At 38.1% G+C, this 26,351-nt stretch overlaps 2 long non-coding RNA genes across 3 annotated transcripts in view; one reads left to right on the forward strand and one right to left on the reverse strand.

Annotated features, from left to right (window-relative positions):
• The window catches only part of LOC105475168 (uncharacterized), a 90,672-nt gene that overhangs the window by 59,178 nt on the left and 5,143 nt on the right, over positions 1-26,351 (forward strand). The window lies entirely within an intron of this gene.
• Positions 4-26,351, reverse strand: LOC105475170 (uncharacterized). Of its 2 annotated transcripts, none has more exons than XR_011624930.1 (4): positions 25,771-26,351; positions 20,720-20,838; positions 1,708-1,819; positions 4-1,047 (listed from the first exon to the last, which is right to left on the reverse strand). It is a non-coding gene; the product is annotated as an uncharacterized lncRNA (long non-coding RNA). The 2 variants fall into 2 exon arrangements; XR_983188.2 differs by having other exon boundaries at positions 1,587-1,819.

A 26,351-nucleotide genomic window follows, 5' to 3' on the forward strand; every position in this document is an offset into this window, starting at 1 on the left:
GGTAATAATTATTATTTAATAAATGTTAATTATTTGTTATCATTAAGTTAGTTATTTTATTATCATTTAAGGCTGGAGGATCACTTGAGGCCAGGGTTTCCTTTTTTTTTTTTTGAATCTTCTCACCTCTGTATTTGAAAGGCACAGCTAAGCCCACCCTTGATACAGCATTTTCCACTTCTCTCTGTAGAGATCAAACGACTAAACACAAGATAAGCTGACTGTATACAGACACAGGTGTGGGTGTTGCTTTTTTTAGAATCATTTTTGTCTTTTTTTTTTTTTTTAAGATCCCCTTTCTTAAAAGACAAGCTAGTACACTGGAAAAAGAAAAAAATAAAATAAAATAAAAACCAAGACAACTTTAGTACCCTCATCTTTATTTGGGAAGGTGGGGGGAATCCTGGGTTGCCCACTGTCACCCTGCTCTTCCCAGCTCAGCTAAGCTCGTCCCTTGTGCCCCCGCTTTTGTGGGCGGTGGGAGAGGACTGGGTGGGCGTGGAGGCCTCTGGAACTAGCAGAGGCGGTGAATGGGGCAGGAGGTGGAGGTGGGAGCATATCTGGGACCTGGGGTCGGGGGAGACTTGGGTGCCCAGGACAGGAAGGGGGCAGCTAGCATTGCGTGCATGCAGTATCAGAGTGAGAGAGCTGTGGCGTGTGCCCCAGGGAGCCCGGGCAGACTGTCAGTTACACGTGTTCAAAACGGTGGGGGGGAAGGGCCGAGGGTGCTGGGCTTGTCGAGGTCTTGCTGCCTTGGGACCTGGTTTCCCATCTGACCCTCCAGGCCTTAGCTTGACTCACGTGTCAGGGCAGGTATCCACCTATCCAGGCTGCAGGGGAGGAGGAGGGAGGCCGGGACTGGGGTACGAAGAAAGCTAGAGGTGGCCTGCAAGCCATGCTGGGGCCCCCGCAGGCGGCCGCCATGAATACTATGGGAGTTTAGCCAATCCTGAGCTCCACTGTGTCTTGTGCTAAAAATTCCTTTCTCTCTGTGTGAGGCCAGGATTTCAAGACCAGCCTGGACAACGTGGTGAGACCCCTGGATCTCTGCAAAAAAAAAAAAAAAAAAAAGTTATATTTATTAGAAAAACAATTATTTTTGCATAGGAATGCATCATACGTCTCAATTTTTCAAAATTTCCTTCACTTTAATCACATATTTCCATATGATTTTAGAAAGAGGTGAATGGTTAGTTTCTATGCAGTATTTTGAATGTATAGGAGTTAAATGTCACTTTTGATAGAGTTTTCCCTTGAAATTTGAGCTGTGCTTGCTTGAAATATGAATATATTTAACTAGAAAAGCAGGCTGCTACAAGTTCAATGTAAGAAATCTGTCGTGTAACAATTTGAGAATGAGGATGACACTAAATGTAAAAGGTTTCTTATCATATGTGTCCAGCACCATAGCCTGAGGACAAAAGCCAACTGCCAGATTAGAGGAATATTGTGATTTTAGTATACAAAACTAGCTTTCTTATTTTTTGCTTCATAGCCAATCTATTCTCATTATTCTTACTACAAAAGTTCCTAAATTGATTTTACATTAAAAATTTTATAAATATAAAATGTATTATGATACCTACTTATGGTATTGGAATATCCTGATGTGGATGTCTTTGAGGAGGTAGCTCAAGTAAATTATTATATTCTCATTATTGTTATATTTATCGTTTACCCATTTGTGGCAGAGCCTGGTTGTTGTACCTTCAAATATCCATTCTCTTCCTCCATAGGAACAGAATCTTGCATTTATATGGAGGCAATACACCCAAATAATGGACTTAGCCTTCCTTGCAACCAGGTGTGGGTGGATTCTCTGTTCAAAAAGATCAAAATGGAAGTGTTGTGAGTTATTTTGGGAAAATCTCTTTTAAAAGGAGAGAGTAGATCCTTCTTTCCGCTTATTTTTTCCCATTGCCTGGATTGTACACCTAATGCCTGGAGCTCCAGCAGCTATTTTGGAACATGAGGTGACATTGAGAATAGAAGCCATAAATGACAAAACAAAATGTAGAAAGATCCTGGGCCTCTAACACCATGAAGCCTTAACACTAGCATTGAACTACCAATTTCCTGCCTTCTATTATGTGAAAGAGGTATAAACTTTCATCTTATTTCCACTGTTACTTTGGGTCTTTCTGTTACATATGGTCAAACCAAATCCTACTAAATAAGCCATTATTTTAATGAGGTATCAGAAACTTTTCAAGAGAACTTTCTTTGTATTTCTATTAGTGTGTCGAGGTGCCTTCATTGTGTGGTGTTTTGTTTTGTTCATCTCTAACCTCCTGGTCCTATCTTCCCTTCTCTAATACTCTCGTTAATTTCTCTTTAAGATGTCAGCTATTTTGAGACCCTTATTGCTATACTCCTGTTTTCAGTATTACTCTAAGGATCTTATCATTTTCTCAGATATCTCTCTTTTCTCTGAAATTTGCCTGGGGCCGCAGCATAAATCTACAGTTACAACCATGAAGATAGAACTTGCTCATTAATTCAGAGGGCAGGAACTTGTGAACACAACTGTTCTAAGTGATATTTTATTTAATAGGATTTGTGGATACTAATTTTTAGATAGTGTTTCTAGGATGATAGATTAGCAAATAATGAGTTGAATACAGACAGTCTTGATTTCAGCCAAGCATTTGATAGTCTCTTGTGAGAAACTGCATACAAAGAACCCAACCAAGGAGTCTAGAGCTTTGACTTCCGGCTCTGACATTCATTAGCTATAAGAAAAGATATCTTTTGACTTGGAAAAGACATCGAAACTCCTTGAGCCTCTGTTTCCTTATCTGTAAAATGAGCTGTGATAATGATAAAATGAGCTGTGATAAATATTAAATGAGTTAATGCACATGTAATAATACAAACATTTTTGTTTTTAATTCTAACGTACTTTGCAAACATAATGTACTTTGCAAACATAACATACTTTGGGTCAATGGTAAAAATCTGGGTCCAGAACTAAGTATAATCTTGCTAGCTATGTGATTTGGGCCAAATTATTTAATGTCTCTGAGCCTCAGCTTTCTTACCTATAAAATGAAAATGACGATAGTACAGCCTTACATGGGCTGTTATGAGAATTAAATGAAATAATGTATGTGAAGACTCCAAGGCAGTACCTGGTACTCAAAAAATGAAAAATATTATGGTTATATATACCATATATATTATGGTATAAAAAATACTTGTGGTTATTGCCATTATTATTTTCTTGGAGATAAATGGTGAACTTGGAGAGAAATGTCTTGCTGACATTTAGAGTAGATAAATGGATGTATAGTTGACCCATACTATAAAAAGAATATCTATTACTAGCTTAAAATCAACTTAAAGGAACAAATTGGGTAGAATCTTGCAGGCTCAGCCAATGTTTTTATTAATGTGATGTGTGAAGATCAAGTTTGCTTATTACATGTGATCATAACACCAAGTTGGGAGGAATGAAACCATGGATGTAATATAATGGAAAAGACTTGGAGTTTGAAGACTTTGGCTTTGAGACCCAAAATTCAACCATATGACTCAGTTTCTTCATCTGTAAAATGATATTAACACTAGCAAAATACCAGGAAGATGCATTGTGAGTATATGTTTTAAAGTATCTCACATAATTCATGACTCATTCTGAAAAATGACAGTAGGTTTGCTTGTTTACCATTTAAAGTAGATCCAATAAATGGCAATAATATAAATACCATTTACCAGCTTCAAACTTATGCAATTTCTTTTAAAAATAGGAAATTTGAATTATTTCAAATTTTATGCACAAAATGTACCTTTACTAGTATTTCCAATTCATGTACTAAAAATTTGCATAAAATGAATCAACCTGGGTTGCTACTCAGGAGATGGCTGGATTGTTTGGATTCTGAAACCAGTCTGAAACATTGGGAAGATTTGAGAAGAGCAATTTGACCAAAACCTGATGGTTGTTCCTAAAAAGATCAATTTTGATAGAAGACTGACAATATCCTTTTTTTTTTTGGTTTCTCAGCCCTATCTCGGAGACAATGATGCCCTGCTGGTGTGGGGTAAAAGCTGGTTGGAGTTGACAGATAAGCTAGATTTATGTATTAAGTTGGATAAAACTGAAATTTGAAGCTATACTGGGTACCTGTTATTTTCCTGTTTGTCATTCAGACTACAGGAAGGGTCTAGCCACAGATATCTACCAACAATGGCTACATCAAATGCATTCTTTCAGTCTTACTTGACTTCTAAAGCCTTGTGTTTTTATGGCTTTGCCATAGCTACTGTGGTGAAGAACTCTATGTGGGCCCATGCATTTCTCTTACCTGAGGCTAACGCTCAGAGTCTCTGGCCTGTCTTAGCATTACTAGATTTCTATGAAGTCCTACAAAGAAGACTAGCTGCTAGTGGCTGCTGAAGTGGCCACAGCCTGGGTGTTTAGAGGAATCCACTCCTCATAGAGCAAATCTTGATTAGGGAGAAATAGGAATCAGGATGGAGCTAGCAGATAAATTCCCTCTCTACTTCTCCCTGCAGTGGCCTGTTCTGAGTTATGATTTTTCCATATAGCCTGTCCAGACATGTCCTGCATGGCCAAGTGGGAGTCAAGCAATGCTTGTTTTGGAATGGTAGCCAGTGTGATCAATGCATTATCTTACATTTGCTTTCCATCCTCTGCTTCTTCAATTGTCTTTTCCTTTTCTCTTGTTGCCCTGGGATTACACTTGTCCATAAGCCTTGCCTCACACTCATTTTTTTTTTCTAAAGAACTCAGACTAGAGCACTTACTATGAGCAGTAAATTCAGCTAGGTACTGAGTCCGTACCTTCTAAAAGCTACCATTTAGGTTAAGAGACAGACACATGAAGCATACACTACAATACAAAGCCACGCATGATGACAACACATGATCTCATCTTTGAGATCCTCCAAAACTTGGGTAGTTATCTCGGGTTCTGGTGATTTCTTTTTGCACTACTTATCACATCCTGATTTGCCTCTAACGTTGCAGTTAGTCCTCTGAGATTTATTTAAACTCTTCACCTTATGTGAAGGCCAGCATTTTCCTTGGAGTTTCAATATTTTGAATGTGTTTGTTTCTGTGGATATTTTGCTTTAGAAAATATGCCACTTAGTTTTTCTTTAATAATAGCATTTTATCATAGTTCTCTTTTCAAATCAAATTACTGTCAGATTTTTTGGCTATTTGTCTGAGTCAGATAATTGAGTATAATGATGTTGTTTATCCATAGATATTGTTTAGACTAATTTTTGTCCTGCTTTGTGAAATTAATTTAGCAGTCCTTGCAGCCTAGCTAGCTGCCTATATGGTACTATGGTGGGTGTTTTGGACCCAGACTTTATATTTTTGAACACAGTTGTCTTGAAGTGGAGACAAAAATGTGATTCAATTTGAAAAGTACCAGAAATTTGCTTTAGTTGACTAAAGGTAGAAGATAAAATGTGTTGTGCGGGAAGTCTTTTTCTTCATTTTGGGAGGATTACTTTGTTGAATTGTCTTATTCATGTGGATATAAATTAGGTATATAGGTTAAATATTGCTGCTTAATAAATCATCCTAAAACTTGCAACAAGAGCAGCAATTTATTTTTCACAAAGTTTCTGAGGGTCATTAACTCAAGAACAGCTTAGCTGGGTAGTTCTGGCTCAGGGTCTGCCATGAGATTTGTTAATCCATCACTTGGCAGTTACGATGTTGATCAGGGCTGTAGTCTTCAAAAGGCTTTACTGGGGCTGGAAGATCCATTTCCAAATGGGCTCACTCATAGGGTTGGCAAGTTGATGCTGGCAGTTGGAGGAGGCCTCATTTCCTCATCACTTGGATCTCTCCATGGGGCTGTTTTGGTATTCTCATGACATGGTAGCTGGTTTCCCCAGCATGAATGATCAAAGAGAATACAAGGATGGGGTAGAATGTTTTAAATGCCATAGCCTTGAAAATCACACATTGTCACTTCCACTGGATTCTACTGGTTGCACAGACCAACCCTGATACACTGTAGGAGGGAACTATACAAGGAAGGTAATGAGCACCAAGAGGCAAGAGTAATTAGGGAGCCATCTGGAGGCTGGCTACCACATTAAATTTTATCAGTTATTTTTCTTGAAAGCCTTTTAACTATGGAGTAATCCAAATGCAAATCTCATCAGACAGGGATGAGAGGTATTTTGTTTGATAATAACATTCTCAAAGGCTGACCTGATGGGAGATCAGCATGCATCTCTGCAGAGATTAATTTAATGGTAAGTGATTTTTCTTCCTCCTCTGCTGGAGAGACCACAAGTGGTAGTGAGAAGGGAAAAAACAAGATGCCCACTGGAAGGATTCATGGGGATGGGGTAAAATCTTAAGTTCTTTGCAGTTATAACTTGAGTAACTCAAAGTTCCGGTGGCTCACACTTCCGGCAAAATTCCCACAGAAAGTTATGTGATTCTCCAAAGGGGCCCTGGCTTCATGCATGCCCACAGTCCAGCCCATTAGGAGCAATCATCACATGGGACTGTTGTGTTCTCTCTCATGTTCCAGCTTCCCTGAGTCCACATCTGCAGCCTCCACTTTGCCTGTGATAATATTGCCTATTATAAGAATGCCAAAATCTTCACGGAATATACTTTTTCCCTGAAGCTACAAATCCCCTAGGAGCCAAAGGGATGCTGGGCCCAGTGCAGCAGTCACACAGGGAAATCAGCCCCTTTTCTAACTTTTGGGTCCACATCATTGCCAGGGCCCTGAAGCTGCACCACCTGTGCCCAGACCATCGCAAAGTGTTTCATGAAAACAGGTCCTTTTTGCCTTTGATTAACTCTCCACCAAAAATGCACAAGGACCAACAGTAGTATTTAGGCACAGTTAGTCTAAAACCACAATCCAAAAGGAAACATGCCTCCAAAGGAAATGGTGTTTGCAGAAAATCAGTTTGTCCTATAACATAGATAACATTTTCTCATCTCGGCTTGAGCATTCTTTTTTCCTTGAGTGGTACTCTCAACTATTTCTGTTTTCATTATGGCTTGTGACTTGCATACCCAAGGACCCTTTCTGGTAGGCCTTCCTAGAACAAAGAATGAGTCTTCTGTAATGCCTTATCAAAATCTCTACTTCTAAGGCCTGTTCATGCCTGTAATCCCAGCACTCTGAGAGACTGAGGAGGGAGGATCACTTGAGCCCAGGAATTTGAGATCAGCTTGGCAACATAGCAAGATCCTCCATCTCTAAAAAAATTAAAAATTAGTCAGGCACGGTGCTTCGGTGAGCCATGATCATAGCACTGCACTCCAGCCTGGTGACAGAGTGAGATCCTGTTTCAAAAAAACAAAAATCAAAACAAAAATTCTACTTCTTGCATATCAAAAGCTCTTGCATAGCTAGACTAAATTCTTCTTGGTCATGGTGTATAATTCTTTTTACACATTGTGGGATTTGATTTTCTACTGTCTTAGAGGATTTTGTGGCTAAGTTCATGAAAGACACTAGTCTGTAATTTTCTGTTTTCTGGAAGAGATTGTGTAAACTTGGTGTTAAATTTTTGGTAGAATTCTACAGTGAAACCATCTGATAATTGATTGGCTTCTCCTTCCTGCTTTCCTTCTCTCCCTCCTCCCTTCCTTCCTCTTTCTCTTCCTTCCTTCCTTTCTTTTAGTAGATTTTATTTTTTAGGGCAGTTTTAGGTTCACAGCAAAATTGAGCAGAAGGTACAGAGATTTTCCACATGCTCTCTTGTCCCCATGCGTGGGTACCCTTCCCCATTATCTACTTCCCTCACCAGAGTGGTGCATTTGTTACAACTGATGAACCCACATTGACACATTATTATCACCCAAAGTCTGTGGTTTACATTAGGCTTTATTCTTGGTATTATACCTTCCATGGATTTACACAAATGTATAATGACATGTATGCACCATTATAGTACTATACAGAGTTGTTTCACTGCCCTGCGAATCCTCAGCCTATTCATTCCTCTTTTCCCTGGCAACCACTGATCTTTTCACTGTCTCTGTAGTTTTGCTTTTTCCAGAATGTCATATACTGTAGTATATGACACACAGCACAGCACACAGCTATGCATAGCACGTAGATTTTTCAGGTTGGTTTCTTTCACTTAGTAAAAAGCATTTAGGTTTCCTCTATGTCTTTTCATGGCTTGACAGTCATTTTTCTTTAGTGCTGAATAATATTCCATTGTTTGGATGTACCACACTTTATTTATCTGTTCATCTATTGAAGGACATCTTGGTTGTTTCCAAATTTTAGTAACTGTGAATAAAGCTACTATAAACATTCGTGTGCAGGTTTTTGTCAATTATATCCAGTTGATTGATGGGTCATTGAGTTCAACTATGTCCTTATTGATCTGTCCTAATGGATCTGTCCATTTCTGACAGAGGGGTATTGAAGCCTCTAACTACAGTATTGGATTCACCCGTTTCTCTTTGCAGTTCTATTAGTTTTTGCCTCCTTTATTTTGATGCATGCTTGTCAGGTGACAGGTTGTTATGTGTTCTTGGAGAATTAGGCCCTTTATCATTACATAATACTCCTCTCTATCCCTGAGAACTTTCCTTGCTCTGAAGTTTGCTCTCACATTAATATAGCTAATCCTGCTTTGTTTTGGTTAGTGTTAGCATAGTATATCTTTTTTTGTTCATTAACTGTTAATGTATGTGTGTCTTTATATTTAAAGTGGGTTTCTTGCAGACAATGTAGAGTTGGGTGGTTTTTTTGATCAATTTGGATAATCTGTCTTTTAAATGGTACACTTACACTACTGACATTTAAAGTGATTATTAATATATTTGGATTAATATCTAGCATATTTATTACTGCTATTTGTTCCCCCTTTTTCTTATTCCGTTTTTGTCTTCCACTCTTTTTCTACCTTTTGTGATTTTGATTGAATATTTTATGGTTCCTTTTTTCTCCTTTCTTCACATATCAGTTGTATTTTTTTTTTTTTTTTTTACCTTTTTCTTAGTGGCTGCCCTAGAGTTTGCAATATATATTCACAACTAATCCACATTCAAATAACACCATACTGCTTCACAATTAGTGCAAGTACCTTATAGTTAAAAAATAATCACAATTCCTCCCTCCCATCCTGTGTGTATCACTGCTTGCATTCATTTCACTAACACACACACACATTCACACACACACACACACACACACACACACGCACACAGAAGGATACATAATCAAATACAGCAGACCCCTCTTATCTTCAGTGGATACCTTCCAAGACCCCCAGTGGATGCCTGAAATCAAAGATAGTACTGAACCTGACTGGCATTAAGTGGAACACACTTCTGTTCACATCTTCCACCCATAAATTTAATGCCTTTTTCATCTTAACAAAGTACTTATCATGCACTATGGCTGTAACTTTTGCAATCTGAAGTCTGACAGCAAAACTAGCATGCTTTTTTTTTTTTTTTCTGCACAGTTCACGGATTGAAATTCATTCTTATTGTAGAATTTAGCAGCCTTCGCATATGGTTTTTTCCCTTTCCCTATTAAGTAAAAAACTCACCTTTTCATTTAAAGGCAGCACTTTAAGGCTTCTCTTGGCCCATTCAAATTGCCACCATCATTACTTTTGTGCTTTGGGGCCATTATTAAATAAAATAAGGGTGACTTGAGCACAAGGACTGCGATACTGAGACAGTTGATCTGATTGCCAAAATGGCTACTAAGTGGCTGACATGTGGTTAGGGTATACAGCAGAGGTCCCCCTACCCGCCTCCGTTGCGGACCTGGACCTGTTTGTGGCTTGTTAGGAACGGGCCCGCAGAGCAGGAGGTGAGCACCCGGCAAGCATTACCGCCTTAGTTCCACCTCCTGTCAGATCAGCAGCGGCATTAGATTCTCATAGAAGCTCGAACCCTATTGTGAACCAGTAGGCTAGGGATCTAGGTTGACTGTTCCTTATGAGAATCTAATGCCTGATGCTCTGAGGTCGAATAGTTCCATCCGGAAAGCATCCCCTCACCACCCCGCCGTTCTGTGGAAAAATTGTCTTCCACATAACCGGTCTCTGGTGCCAAAAAGTTGGGGACCGCTAGTATACAGCATAGATTCTCTGGATGAAGGGATGATTCATGCCCCAGGCAGGATGGCATGAGATTTCATCACACTGCTCAGAACGGTGGATAATTCAAAACTTCCGAATTGTTTATTTCTAGAATTTTCCATTTAATATTTTATTTTATTTTATTTTTCTGAGACAGGGTGTCTCACTCTGTTGCCCAGGCTGGAGTGCGGTGGCGCCATCTTGGCTCATTGCAACCTCCGCCTCCCCGGTTCAAGTGATTTTCCCGCCTCAGTCTCCGGAGTAGCTGGGATTACAGGCATGTGCCACCAGGCCTGGCTAATTTTTGCGTTTTTAGTAGAGATGGGTTTTGCCATGTTGGCCAGACTGGCCTCAAACTCTTGTCCTCAAGCAATCCACCTGTATTGGTCTCCCAAAATGCTGGGATTACACGTGTGAGCCACTGCCCGCAGCCTCCATTTAATATCTTCGACCTTGGTTGACCATAGGTAAAGGAAACCGAAGAAAGTGGAATTGCAGATAACTGGGAACTATTGTACATTGTTGCTATTATTGTTTTGAACAAACTCTTCTCTGTGGGATTAATTAAAATAAGAACAAATAAAACTTTTAATTTTACCTTCACTTGTACCTTCTTTCTTGTTCTTCCTTTATGTAGATATGAGTTTTTGACCTATATATTTTCCCTTCTCTCTAAAGAACATAACATTTCTTGCAAGGCAAATCTATTGGCAATCCATTCCGTCCATTTTTATTTGTCTGAGAAAGTCTTTATTTCTCCTTCACTTTTGAAATATAATTTTGCAGAATTCTAGGTTGGCTTTTTTCTTTTTATCTCGACACTTTGAATGTTTCACTCCATTCTCTTCCAGCTTGCATGGTTTCTGAGAAACTGAATGTAATTCTTATCTTTGCTTCTCTGTAAGTTAGGTGTTTTTTTCCCCTCTGGCTTCTTTCCTGATTTTTGGTTTATCTTTAGTTGTTCTGTAGTTTGAATATGCTGTGGCATAGTTTTTTGACATTTATACTGCTTGGTGTTCTCTGAGCTTCCTAGATCTGTGGTTTGGCATCTGACATTAATTTGGTAAAGTTCCCAGTTATTATTATTTCAAATATTTTTCTTCCCTTCCTTTCTTCTCTTTCTTGTATTGTCATTACGTGTATGTTATGCCTTTTATATAGTTGTCCCACAGTTCTTGAATATTCTGGAGGGTTTTCAGTCTTTTTTTCTCTTTGCTTTTCAGTTTTGGCAGTTTCTGTTGAGATATCCTCAAGTTCAGAGACTCCTTCCTCAGCCATGTCCAATATACCAATAAGTTCATTATTCTGTAGTTCCGTGTTTTCGATCTTTAGCATTTCTTTTGGGTTTCTTCTTAGAATTTCACCTCTCTGCTTACATTTCCCATCTGCATGCATAGTGTCTACACATTAAAGCCCTTATCATCTTAATCATAGTTGTTTTAAATTCCCAATTTGGTAATTCCAACGTCCCTGCTATATCTGGGTCTGGTTCTGATACTTAACTCTGTTTTTCCACATTATATTTTTCACCTTTTAGTATACCTTGTAGGTTTTTCTTTTTTGATGTCATCTGAAATAAAGATAATTTATTTTTTACTTTTCAAACTGAAGGTCTTTTTTTTCCTTGCATGATTTTCCTGGCATCACCAAAACGATGTTTAGAGGAAATAATAAAAGTGAACATTCTTATCTGGTTCTCAGTCTTCTGAGGAAAATGTTCAGTGTTCAGTCTTTCATCATTAAAAGTGAGACTGAAGCCTGGCGCTGTGGCTCACGCCTGTAATCCCAGCAATTTGGGAGGCCGAGGCAGATGTATCATTTGAGGTCAGGAGTTCAAGACCAGCCAGGCCAACATGGTGAAACAGTCTTTATTAAAAACACAAAAGTTAGCCAGGGGGTAGTGGGCACTCCTGTAATCCCAGCTACTCTGGAGGCTGAGGCAAGAGAATTGCTTGAGCCTGGGAGGTGGTGGTTGCGGTGAGCCGAGATTGCACCACAGCACTCCAGTCTGGGCGACACAGTGAGATAGAGTGAGATCCTGTCTCAAAAAAACAAAACAAAACAAAACAAAACAAAAAAAGTGATGCTGGTCACAGATTTGGAGTCTTTATCAGTCTTCTGTAAATAGCAATCATTTTTTTTTTCTTTCTACATAATTTTTTCTTGATAGCCTTACATGATGTACTGGGTAAAGAGAACTTCGTAGATAAACCTTTAGTAATGTGGTGGTAAGGTGTGAGGTGAAGGGAAGTCTTCCATATCCCTATGGTTAGGTCTCAGTCTTTTAGTGAGCCCATGCCTCTGGACTGTAAGCTTGGGGAGTGCTTCTCAGTTTTTTCCCCTTTAGGTGGGACAGGATAGCTAGAGGAGGCTTAAGTTGGGTATTTTTCTTCTGTCACTAAGAAGGCTTGAGCCAGCTGGGGTTGGATATTTCCTTTCCCCAGGTCAGCTAGGCTCTGACAAAACCCCAGCAGGTTAGGCTGTGATTTGTTTCTTCCGAGGGCAGACTTTGTTAAGAACAGAATTCTCTGGAGCATTCAAAATTACGCATTTTCTTTCCCTTTGCTGGAATCATTAAGGGATGTTTCTCTGATATTTACTCTCACAAAAATGTGCCATCTTCCCCATCCCCCATGACTGGGTATCCCTGGAGTTTTTTTTTTTTTTTTTTTTAATTATACTTTAAGTTCTAGGGTACATGTGCGCAACGTGCAGGTTTGTTACATATGTATACATGTGCCATGTTGGTGTGCTGCACCCATTAACTCGTCATTTACATTAGGTATATCTCCTAATGCTATCCTTCCCCCACCCCTCCCTATAATAGGACCCGGTGTGTGATGTTCCCCTTCCTGTGTCCAAGTGATCTCATTGTTCAATTACCATCTATGAGTGAGAACATGCGGTATTTGGTTTTCTGTTCTTGCGATAGTTTGCTGAGAATGATGGTTTTCAGCTACATCCATGTCCCTACAAAGGACACGAACTCATCCTTTTTTATGGCTGCATAGTATTCCATGGTGTATATGTACCACATTTTCTTAATCCAGTCTGTCACTGATGGACATTTGGGTTGATTCCAAGTCTTTGCTATTGTGAATAGTGCTGCAGTAAACATACGTGTGCATGTGTCTTTAGAGCAGCATGATTTATAATCCTTTGGGTATATCCCCAGTAATGGGATGACTGGGTCAAATGGTATTTCTAGTTCTAGATCCTTAATGAATCGCCACACTGTTTTCCACAATGGTTGAACTAGTTTACAGTCCCACCAGCAGTGTAAAAGTGTTCCTATTTCTCCATATCCTCTCCAGCACCTATTGTTTCCTGATTTTTTAATGATTGCCATTCTAACTGGTGTGAGATGGTATCTCATTGTGTTTTGATTTGCATTTCTCTGATGGTGAGTGACTTCCAGACTTGTCCACACTGAGCCTCCAGCAATTTGTCAATTACAGTTCAGGTTCTCCCACCCTGTCACCAGTTTCACATAGGTTTCTGCTCACAAGCTCCTGCTTTGGTAAGTTATGATTCTCTGTATTTACCTGTCTTCCAAATTTTGGGGGCAGCAGTTTGCCCTATGAGCTCACTTCTCTTATGGACCTAAGAGGAGCTGTTGATTTTTCAGGTTATTCAGTTTTTTACTTGTTATTAGGGCAGAGTGACCACGTCAAAGTTTCTTATATGTTGGACCAGAAATTGGGAGTCCAAGATTTCTTATTCAGAAGTTTTAAATTATGAATTTGATTTCTTTAATGGCTATAGGAGTAATTTGGTTATCAATGTAATCTAGGCTGAGTATTGGTAGTTGGTTTTTTTAAGGAATTGATTGGTCTATTTCTTCCAAGTTGTTGACTACATGAACATGAGGTTGTTATGTAGTGATATGGTTAGGCTTTGTGTCCCCACCCAAATCTCATCTTGAATTGTAATCACCATAATCCTCATAATCCCCATGTGTCAAGGGAGAGACCAGGTAGAAGTAATTGAATCATGGGGGAGGTTTCCTCCATGACGTTATTGTGATAGTGAGTGAGTTCTCGTGAGATCTGATGGTTTTTATAAGGGGATCTTCCCCTTTCTCTTGGCACTTTTCCTTCCTGATGCCTTATGAAGAAGGTGCCTTGCTTCCCCTTCAGCTTCCACCACAACTGTAAGTTTCCTGAGGCCTCCCCAGCCATGCTGAACTGTGAGTTAATTAAACATCTTTCCTTTATAAATTACCCAGTCTCAGGCAGTTCTTTATAGCAGTGTGAAAATGGACTAATACATGTAGTATTTCCTCATCCTTTTACTGGCTACAGGATCTGTAGTGATATCTTATTTCATTCCTGCTATTGATAATTTTTGTCTTATCTTTTTTTTATTTTTACCAATATCACTAGAGGATTATCAATTTTATTCATTTTTTTAAAACCACCTTCTTATTTCATTGACTTTCTCTATCGTTTTCCTGTTTTTTATTTCATTGATTTCTGCTCTTATTTATTATTTCATTTCTTCTGCTAGGTTTGAGTTTGTTTTGATCTTGTTTTTCTAACTTCTTGTTGTGGGAACTTAGTTTATCAATTTGAGATCTTTCCTCTTTTTTAATGTAAGCATTAGAAATGTAAGTGCTGTAAGTTTCTCAGCATTTCTTTAACTGCATCCCACATATTTTGATATGTTGTAATTTTAATTGCATTGAAATTCTATGTTTTTAAAAATTTTCATTTGAACTCCGTCTTTGACCCATGGGTCATTTAAAAGTGTGTTGTTTAATTTCTAAGTATTTTAAGAAAATTTTATCTTATTACTGATTCCTGGTTTGTTTCTGTTATGGTTAGAAAAACACTCTGTATGATTTTAATTTTAAAGCATTTGTTGAGGTTTTATGGCCCAGGAGATGGTCTACCTTGGTGAATGTTCCATGGGTACTGGAAAAAAGTGTCTATTCTGTTGTTGTTCTGTGGAATGTTTTATATGTCAATTGGATACTGTTGATTAATTATATTTTTCAATTATTCTATATCCTTGATGATTTTCCATCTAATAGTTTTCTCATTTGCTGAGCGATCAAAAGCTCTTTAGTTTTAAAAAGAGGCTTTTTGGAAGAATCATCATTCTCAATAATAAACAGTTAAAGATCAATTTCAAAGCAACTTGTGCTTTCTTTCCTTCTAGGAATGTCTCTGTTGTTTCCAAACTCAGGCTAAAATCAATCAGTGGTCACTCTCTCCTTTTGTAAATAACCCAAATTATTTTCTAGATTCTTTATTTTGGATGCAACTGAATAACCCTCCAGCCTGACTTATATTTATAGGTTGCTATTTTCTTCCCACATATTTACACAGTCTGCTAGTTATTCCCCATACTGCCAAATGTCTTCTGAAATAATCAGCTGTCAAAGGTGAGAAAAATCTGTTAACACATGATGTGTGGCATAGCACAGAGCTGTGATAAAAAATGATCTGGAGTATTAAAAATTCAAGCTGTCCTCTTCTAGCTAAGCTTTAAGTAAGTGCTAGTCACCTGCCCAAGGTCATCTGACTTTTGCCAGATTCTCTGTACTTTGAACGCTCTTATAATACTTCTTATGTGGCACCGTTTACAATTTTCTTGCATACTGTCTAGATATTTTACATGGAAGTGCTAAGGAAACTGTGCTTAATGTCTTGGATCCATCAGGTCTCCTGGGCCAGAGCTCTGGGAATCCCTAGTTGGCGGTTTCTCTGTTATTGCACACATTGCACGTATCTCCTGTGGATTCTGCCTCCAAAATATCTTTCAAATTTATCTCTTTCTCCTCATCTCCACTGCCACTGACTTGGTTCAGGCCCTTATCAAGACTTTCCTGGATAATTCCAATAGTATACACATTGGTCTCATCTTGCTTTAATTCATCCTCCATGTTACTACTGTGAAAATAATCTAAATGTAAATAAAATCACATTTCTCCTTCTTAAAGTCCTTCTATAAATCCTCCCATAGATACTGGGATCAAATTCAAGCGATAAGTTAGCTGACAGATATTTGCCTACCTCTCTAACCTCATTTTCACCAACCTCCCTTCTGTGCTTATTTGCAGCCACTTAACCTGCAATTGCGTTAAGTTTAGGCTGTTTAGTGCCCTATGCATTAGCAGTTATTGTTCCTTCTGCCTTACATGCATTTTCTACTCATCCTTCAAGACGTAGATCAGGCATCATCCCCTCTAAAATGCCTTTCGAATGTGGGTTGGATGTTTCTCCCATGTTCCACAGCATCTTCTACATGATTCTTTCCATATGAGATGCAGTACTGCATTGTGTTGTGGGCTGTGAAGCCAGAGTATGTGAGTGTAAGTTGCCCCCCTTTTTTTTTTCAGAGTCCCGCTCTCTCACCCAGGCTGGAGTGCAGTGGTGTGATCTCGGCTCACTGCCACCTCTGTCTCCTGGGTTCAAGCAATTCTCCTGCCCCAGCCTTCCAAGTAGTTGGGATTACAGGCCTGTGCCACCATGCCTGGCTAATTTTTGTATTTTTAGTAGAGACAGGGTTTCCCCATGTTGGCCAGGCTGGTCTCAAACTCCTGACCTCAGGTGATCCACCCACCTCGGCCTCCCGGAGTGTTGGGATTACAGGCATGAGCCACCGCACCCAGCCATAAATCACCTTTTTAAAATGACTATCTGTGTGACCTCTGCAAGTTTTTTAGCTTTTTTCATTCCTCAGTTTCCCTGTCTGTGAAGTGACTATCTCATGTGTCACTTCACATGTGTCACTTCACAGTATCTGTCTCATGTGATTGCTTTGGGTTTTATATTGAGGTCACAAACATGGAGTCCTTAGAATTATGCTTATGTCAGAGTCAGAGCTCAATGCATGTCAGCTGTTCCCAACAATTTGTTTTATTTTCAGTTTGCTGTTTCATAAGATCCTAAGCTTTCAAAGGGATGGAATTAGTCTTTGTTTTCTCAGCATCTAGTCCAAGAAGGCATTCGGTACTTTGTGAATGCATAAATGAACTATAAGCACCATATATAAGGTGTTATTTTACTTGGTGGACTTTCATATTCCCTGTACTTTCTGACACATTTAGCTCATACAAGAACAAGCTAGCAGTGTGCATAGCAAGTCTTTAAACAATTATAGTAAATTATAGCATATATATTATATATTATATTATTTATTGCCAAAGCAAATTTTCTTAACTTAGTGAAGAATTATCTGTAAATTTGATAGAATTTTATTTTTTGGGTGATTTGTTTTGAAAAGTCAGCACTATTCTTTCTTGTTGGTGTGTGGCATCTTCTATGATACCGTGTGCCACTAGCTTCAAATTATGACAAAATCCACATATTGCTCATGTTGTTGGCATAGGGGAAAATTCTGTTTCCTATCTTCTTTGAATCTCTCACATATTTTTGCATTTTACACAATGTTTTATAATCACATCATGTGTCCAATATACTAAAAACAAGCAAGCTCCTGCCATCTCCCTGAGAAAAGACTGCTAAATGGCACAAGATTTCATTTTCCAGCAACATTGTCTGGCAAATACACAAGACGTTCATCTTCCTCCATTTCTAGATTAATATGTTTTTATTTAATAAAACTAACCACATTGTGTAGCAGTCCATAATCTTCTGGATGTCTATATTAGAATTAGGTTTGACTGTGAATGATAGAAACTCAAAATAACAATGGCTTAAACAAGTTAAAAGCTTATTTCTCTTATGTAAACAGAAGCAGTCCTGAGCTAGAATGGCAGTTCAATCATCAGAGACCAAGGCTCTCTCCAGCATGCTGCTCTGCCATCCTTAATACACAGGTTCAACTCCTAGTTTAAGAGAGCTGTTCCTTTCCAGCCTTCACATCCTCAGTCCAGCCAGCAGGAAAAGGAAAACACTCTGTTGCTATTTAAGGACACTCCCTGTAAGTTGCAGATGCATTCCCAATTATCAGAACTTGGTCACAGGGCTACATCCAGCTCAAGGGAAGTCTTGGAAATGCAGTCTTTGTCCTGGGTGGCCATGTGCTCAGCTGAAAATTGTGGATTCTATTTCTGAGAAGGAGTAAATGTATATTAGATGACTACTACCAGTCTGTGCTACTTTGTCTTTGCCATTTAAGTGTCTCAGCTTACTCGGGTCCAAGATTTAAAAAATTGTGGGTAAAATGGCCTATTGATGTAAAAAATATGTATTTGATCCTTCAGAAAGGGTCAAAATTAGAGTGTTAGCTAGTATGAGACTCTTTTTAAATTTTAGAAGCTATGTTAATTTTATGAATTGACTCCAAAATATCTTCTAAAATATTAATATTGTTATAGCAAATGTTTCTCATAAAGGAGCAACAAGAAAATAAACTGGCATATGACACCAAAGGCACAGGCAACAAAAGACAAAGTAGACAAATTGTACTTCATCAAAATCAAAAGTTTTGTGTATCAACGACCAGGTGCAGTGGCTCATGCCTGTAATCCCAGCACTTTGGGAGGCTGAGGTAGGAGGATCACTTGAGCCCAGGAGTTTGAGACTAGCCTGGGCAACATGGCCAGGCCCTGTCTCAAAAAAAAAAAAAAAAAAAAAAAAAAGAAAAAGAAAAAGGAAAAAGAGATACCTAAGATATCTGAGAAGGGAGAAATATCAAGAATATGTGAAGAACTACAACTCAACAACGAAAAAACCATACGATCCAATTTTAAAAATGGGCAAAGGACTTGAGTAGACATTTCTCTAAAGAAACTATATAAATGGCCAAAAAGCACATGAAAAGATGCTCAACATCACTAATCACTAGAGAAATGCAAAAACAAAAAACAAAAAACAAAACAAACAAACAAACAAACAAACAAAACCACAAGGAGATACCACTTTTCACCTATTAGAATAGGTATTATTAAAAAAAAAAAAAAAAACAAAACAGTAAATAAGGATTGGCAAGGATGTGGAGAAACTGGAACCCTTGTGTAGGGCTGCTGGGAATGTAAAATGTTATGACCTTGGTAAAAAACTGTATGATGGTTCCTCAAAAAGTTAAAAATAAAATTACCTTATGATCCAGGAATTTCACTTTTGAGTATATACCCGAAATAATTGAAAACAGGGCCTCAAATGGACATTTATACACTCATATTGATAGCAGTATTATTTACAATAGCCAAAAGGTGGGAGCAATCCAAGGATCTATCAGCGGATGAATGGATAATACAAATATTGAGTCTACATATAATCAAATATTATTCAGCATTAAAAAGAAAGGAAATTCTGATGCATATTACAATATAGATAAGCCTTATAGACATTATGTTAGGTGAAATAAGTCAGTCACTAGAGGACAAGTACTGCCTGCTTCTACTTATATGAGGTATCTACAATAGTCAGATTCATAGAGACAAAAAGTAGAATGGTGGTTGCCAGAGGCTCGGGGAAGGAGGAGTGGAGATATTTTGTTTAATGGGTATGGTTTCATTTTGGGAAGATGAAAGGGTTCTGGAGATGGAAGATGGTGATAGTTGTACAATATGAATATATTTAATGCCACTGAACTATACTCTTAAAAGTGGTTAAAATGCTAAATTTTATGTAAATTTTATATTTTACCACTTTATATAAAAATAGTTTATATTTTTATGCACATGCATTTATATAATCAATCTCGAAGCCATTTCTAGAATTTTTTCCCCAGGAATCTTGATCTTATTTTGAAATGTTATTTTTAAAAAAATGCTATAAAACATACACAAAACAGAGATAATAACATATGGAAAATTTCTAGTTCCCTTTACTTAATGTTAATACCTCAATTTGTAGTAAATATTTTCTGTGAATGATTAGACCATTGCCCCAATTGTTGAGTGCCATTTGTATTCATCCCTCTCATTCCAGTGATTTGAAAAGCCAACTATGAACTTTTCATATCTGTGAATTGAACTGAACTAAAAAAGCTTTAGAAAACCTGACTTATTATAGATTCTGCAAAAGTAGCAGCATTGTGCAGACCAAGAGTTGGAAAACTTTTTCTGTAAAAAGCCAGATGGTAAATAAACATTCTAGGCTTTGTGGGCCACATAGGACTGTTGAATAGTCTTTAAAATTTTTTTTAAAAAACATCCCTATAAAAATATAAAAACTCTTCTTAGCTAGTGGAGCCTTGCAGTAAAAGGCTATAATTTGCTGACCTCTGGAAGACCATGAAGCCCTTCTGTCACCAAGCCACAGTTAATAGGTAGATGTGGGCATGTGATAAAGGTAAGCCAATCTTTAGGGTGCTAGCAACCTCTCTCTAGGCCTGACTCAAGTAGAATGAGTGAAGCATATTGGGTTTATTTCCTGAAACTCTGATAAGGAAGCATGTAGAAGTAAGCCACCCCAGGAGGAACAGAGTGGGTCCTAAGTGAGAGACGAGTGGGTGGTTATTCCCTAGAATAGGCTCAGTTCCAGTCCCACTGCATAAGTATAATAAACCACTTTTTCTTGAGGGAATTTATGTGTTCCTTGTTACCAGAAGAACCTAAATTACTTTCATCCATTACAAATGTAAATTGATACAACACAAGACAGCCTGGCAATATTTAATAAAGTTGAATATGGGCATATTAGTGATCCAGCAATTCCATGCTTAAATAGTTTTCCTAAAAAATTATTGGATATGTATACCAACAGATATTTATAACAACACTCACAGCATGTAGCAGACGGTCCACAGAGACTCTTTCAACCTGATCAAATCCCAGCTCTGCTCCTTACACAGCTGTGTGACCTCGGATAAATTGCTTAGTTCTCTGTGCCCCATTTTCCTCACCTGTGGGGTGAGAACAATTATTTTATTCTTACAAGGTTGTCATGGGGTTAAATAAGTTAATATACATAGAGTGCTGGGCACAATCCAAATGCTATATTTTTAGCTATTATTACAACTCTCATTATTATAGCATCATTGTTCATAATAGTAAAATACTGAAAACAAGCTAAACCTCTATCAGTAGAGCATGGGTAAATAAATTGCAGTATGTTTCTACTATAGAATCTTATAGCATAAGAGTAAAAAGAATGAACTAGACCCACGTATATCAATAGGTACAAATCTTGGACACATAATGTTAAAAGAAGAACACATGTAGTATGATCCCTATGTTATAACATAAGCAAAATTAAACCTATTCTTTAGAGACACACATATAGGTAGGAACAGTACAAAGAAAAAAATGGGAAAGAAACAAAACTCAAGATAGTGAAAAGGCAGATGGGATTGGGAAAGAGCTTCAGAGACCTTTGTGAAGTTCGTAAGTTCATAAATTTGGTGGTAGGTTCATAAGTGCTCTATGTTATAAACATGGAACAATTAACCTCAATGAACCAAATCTTTAAGAAATGTTCTTCAAGAAAATTTACATGGATATAAACTGAGCTGGTGGAAAATCCAGAAGAAAGAGTGAAAACAAATAGTTTTAATAGTTAATATGCTCTTCCAAGAATTCATTCAGGAACTAAATTGGTTGAATGGAATTTGCTCTATGAAATACTTTTTGATGGAAATTTATCACTGCTAGTATACTTATTAGGATGTTTGTCTAAATATGTCTCAATAAATTCAAAGTCATTATGATCTGATGGTCATATTTAGATGAATAAAATCATCCTGTGCATAGTTAACAAAAACTTAATGGTACAACAGACATTAAATTTATTTAATGAGCTTTACATATTCATAGGAAAAACAAGGTTTTGACAGAAGTCTGGGTGGGAATCAGGTGTCAGGAAAACCTAAATGGTCAACTAGCTTTAAGGCAAAATAGCAAGAAAGTATTCATCTCTGGAGATAAGAGAAACAGGAAAATACCAAGAAATAGATCATCAAGGCAGAAAACTAACAAAGATATTTGGGACCCAAACTTGACACTTGACCAAGTGGACCTAACAGACATCTATAGAATGCTGCACCAAACAACAACAGAATATACATTCTTTTCATCTGCACATGGCACATACTGTAAGATTGACCACAGACTCAGCCATAAGGCAATTCTCAACAAGTTAAAAAAACCTGAAATCATGCCAACCACACACTCAGACCATGGAGCAGTAAAAATAGACATCAATACCAAGAAGATCTCTCAAAACCATACAATTACATGGACATTAAGCAATCTGCTCCTGAATGACTTTTGGATAAAGAATGAAATTAAGGCGGAAATTAAGAAATTCTTTGAAACTGATGAAAATAAAAAATACAACACACCAAAATCTCCAGGATATAGCTAAAGCACTGTTAAGAGGAAAGTTTATAGTGCCAAACGCCTATGCCAAAAAATCAGGAAAATCTCTAACAACCTAACATCCCACCTAGAGGAGCTAGAAAAACTAAGAGCAAACCAACTCCAAACCTAGCAGAAGAAAAGAAATAACCCAAATTAGAGCTGAACTGAACAAAATTGAGATGCAAAAACCTATGCAAAAGATTAGTGAAACCAAAAGTGGGTTTCTTAAAAAGAATAAATAAGATAGTAATAAAAAGGAAGATCCAAATAAACAGCATTACAATTGACAAAGGTGACATTACCACTGGACCCACAGGAATACAAAAGCAAACCCCTCAGAGACTATGATGAACACCTCTATGCACACAAATGAGAAAACCTAGAAGAAATGGATAAGATCCTGGAAGCCTACAGCCTTCCAAGATTGAACCAAGAAGAAATTTAATAACTAAATAGACCAATAATGAGTTCCAAAATTAAGTCATTAATAAAAATCTTACCAACCAGAAAAATGCCCTTGGACCAGACGGATTCATAGCCAAATTCTACCAGATATATAAAGAAGACCTGGTAGGCCACGCACAGTGGCTCATGCCTGTCATCCCAGCACTTTGGGAGGCTGAGGTGGGTGGATTATTTGAGGACAGGGGTTCAAGACTGACCTGGGAAACATGGCAAGACCCTTCTCTACAAAAAGTACAAAATATATCAGGTGTGGTGGTGCATGCCTATAGCTCCAGCTACTTGGGGGGGGCTGAGGTGGGAGGATCGCTTGAGCCCGGGAGGTCAAGGCTGCAGTGAGCTGTGATCACACCACTGCACTCTACCCTGGGCAACAGAGCAAGGCCCTATCTCAAAAAGAGAAGAAGGAGAAGGAGAAGGAGAAGAAGGAAGAAGAAGGAGAAGAAGGAAGAAGAAGAAGAGGAAGAAGAAGAAGAAGAGGAGGAGGAGGAGCTGGTATCAATTCTACTGAAAGTATTTCAAAAAATTGAGGAGGAAGGACTCGTAACTCATTCAATGAGGCCAGCATCATTCTGATACCAAAACCTGGCAGAAACTCAATGAAGAAGAAAACTTTAGGCCAATATTCCTGATGAACATAGATGCAAAAATCCTCAACAAAATACTAGCAAATCGAATCCAGCAGCACATCAAAAAGGTAATCCACCTTGATCAAGTAGACTTTATCCCTAGGAGGCAAGGTTGATTCAGTATATTCAAATCAATTAATGCAATTCATCACATAAACAGAACTAAAAACAAAAGCCACATAATCATCTCAATAGATGCAGAAAAGGCTTTTGATAAAATGCAACACCTGTTCATGTTAAAAACCCTCAACAAATAAGGCATCAAAGGAACATGCCTCAAAATAATAAGGGCCATATATGACAAACCCATAGCCAACATCATACTGAAGGGGCAAAAGTTGGAAGCATTTCCCTTGAAAAACGGAAGAGAAGGATGCTCACTCTCACTACTCCTATTCAACGTAGTGCTGGAAGTCCTAGCTGGAACAATGAGGCAAGAGAAGGAAAAAAGGCATCTAAATAGGAGGAGAGGAAGTCAAACCATCTCTCTTCGTGGATGATATGATTCTATACCTAGGAAACCCCATAGTCTCTGCACAAAAGCTCCTAGAACTGATAACTTTAATAAAGTTTCAGGATACAAAAATTGATGTACAAAAATCGGTAGCGTTTCTATATACCAATAATGTCCAAGCTGAGAGCCGAATCAAGGATTGCATTCTTGTGCCGAATCAAAGATCGCCACAAAAAGAATAAAATGCATGGAAATACAGCTAACCAGGGAGGTGAAAAATCTCTACAACAAGAATTATAGTAAAATACTGCTGAAAGAAATCAGAGACGACACAAGCAAATAGAAAAATATTCCGTGCTAATGGATAGGAAGAATCAATATTGTTAAAATAGCCATAACTGCCCAAAGCAATTTACACATTCAATGTTATTCCTATCAAACTACCAATGACATTCTTCATAGAGATAGAAAAAACATTTCTAAAATTCATATGGAACCAAAAATGAGCCCTAATAGTCAAAGCAATCCTAAGCAAAAAGAACAAAGCTGGAGGCAATCTGACTTCAAACTGTACTACAAGGCTACAGTAACTGAAACAGCATGGTACTGGTATAAAAACAGACACATAGACCAATGAGGCACGTTAAACAACCCAGAAATAAAGCCACACACCTACAATCATCCAATCTTTGACAAAGTCAATAATAAGCAATAGGTAAAGGATTCCCTAATCAATAAATGGTGCTGGAATAACTGGCTTGCCATATGCAAAAGACTGAAACTGGACCCATAGCTTTCACCATATACAGAAATCAACTTGAGATGGATTAAAGACTTAAACACAGAACTGAAAACTATAAAGACCCTAGCGGGGAGAACCTAGGAAATACTCTTCTGGACATAGATCTTGGCAAATATTTCATGACAAAGGCTCTAAAAACAATTGCAACAAAACAAAAAAATTGATAAATGGGACCTAATTAAACTAAAGAGGTGGGACATAGCAAAAGAAACTATCAACAGGGTAAACTGACAGTCTACAGAAGGGGAGAAAATTTTTGCAAACTAAACATCTGACAAAGGTTTAATATCCAGAATCTATAAGGAGCTTAAACAAGCAAAAAAGAAACCACCTCGTTAAAAATGGGCAAAGAACATAAACAGACACTTCTCAAAAGAAGACATACATGTAACCAACAGGCATACGAATAAATGCTCAACATCATTCATCATTAGAAAAATGCTAATCAAAACTACAATGAGATACTATCTCACGCCAGTCAGAATGGCTATTATTAAAAAGTCAAAAAATAATAGATGTTGGCAAGATTGTGGAGAAAAGAGAAGACTCATACACTCCTGGTGGAAATGCAAATTAGTTCAGCCACTGTGGAAAACAGTTTGGTGATTTCTCAAAGAACTTAAAACAGAATTACCAGTAGACCCAGCAATCCCATTACTGGATATATGCTCAGAGGAATATGAATTATTCTATCATAAAGACAAATGCATGTGCATGCTTATTGCAGCACTTTTCACAATAGCAAAGACATATAATCAACCTAGATGTCCATCAACAGTGGACTGGATAAAGAAAATGCGGTACATATACACCATGGAATGCTATGCAGCCATAAAAGAATGAAATCATGTCCTTTGCAGCAACATGATGCAGCTAGAGGCCATTATCCTAAGTGAATTAGTGCAGGAACAGAAAACCAAATACTGCTTGTTCTCATAAGTGGGTGCTAAACATTGAGTATACATGGACACAAAGGCAGGAAAAATAGACACCAAGACTCACTTGAGGGTGAAGGGTGGGAGGAGGGTGAGGATAAAAAGCTACCTATTGGATACTGTGCTCACTATGTGAGTGATGAAATCACTTGTACACCAAACCCCAGTGACCGCAACTTATCCATGTAACAAACCTGCACTTGTACACCCTGATCCTAAAGTATAAGTTGGAAGAAAAAATAAATAAATAAAAAAGAATGAATTCAATGTTGAGGTGATCATTTGGATGATAAGTTTGATCCATGAAGCTGGCATATGCAGTTTAGGAGTGGACATATCTGCGGAACACTTCACTTCCAAAAGCCACTGCGTAGTTAGCTGTTTTCTGAGGCAACAGCAAATACGCTGCCTTCAGGATATCTTCAGGGGTGAGAGTACAGCGATTTCTGAAATACATCAACCTGTAAGCTTTCATGGAAATGTGTTGAAAGAAGTTGTTAATCAGAGTGTTCATGAGGTCCAAGGTGCGAGACGATGTGCCTCTATGGGACACCACTTCCTTTAGGACCTTGTTTACGAAGAATGAGTAATTTCCATGGACAAAATCAATGCTGGAATGTGCTTTCTTTCTGGAGGTTGGGCTTTGATGTCTTTTGGAGTACTTATGCTTTTTGGTGCTGGATCTAGCCATTGTGGATGTTGTTCCTCTGATCAGTTATGAATGGAGAGGAGAAGGGCCCAAGAACAGGTGGGAGTGCTCATCTTTATAGTGACA

Source organism: Macaca nemestrina, chromosome 6, assembly GCF_043159975.1.
Source record: "Macaca nemestrina isolate mMacNem1 chromosome 6, mMacNem.hap1, whole genome shotgun sequence".
Taxonomy (NCBI): domain Eukaryota; kingdom Metazoa; phylum Chordata; class Mammalia; order Primates; family Cercopithecidae; genus Macaca; species Macaca nemestrina.